Genomic DNA, 372 nt, shown 5'->3' with positions numbered 1-372 from the left:
GATATGAGTAGTGCACAGCTGTTACTCTAGTAATAATTCATCATATTAATATTTAAATGAGAGGAGGAGGAGGGCACGAGATTGTGTGTGACTCAGTGGTCCCTCCCTGTCCTCAAGCAGAAAAATAGGCCACCAATACAGAAAGAACATTAGGAGCTGCAGAGTGGGAAGGTTTGTTTTCATTACCTCATGAATAAAAGTGGGCAAACTGGTCCCTGAAGAAGTCTAGAAATTATTCTGCTTTTACTATAGCAAGTCAAATTCTGTTTCTAGTCTCAGAAGCAGCCATTGCCTAATGAACAAATAGATCCAGTGCTCTAGGTCTGCAGGTGGTGTTTCTTGGATTTCAGTGCATTTCCAGCAAGCCTCTAC

This window comes from Erithacus rubecula, assembly GCF_903797595.1.
Source record: "Erithacus rubecula genome assembly, chromosome: 14".
Lineage (NCBI taxonomy): Eukaryota > Metazoa > Chordata > Aves > Passeriformes > Muscicapidae > Erithacus > Erithacus rubecula.
The sequence above is the reverse complement of the archived record's forward strand: the minus strand, read 5'-3'. Positions refer to the sequence as shown.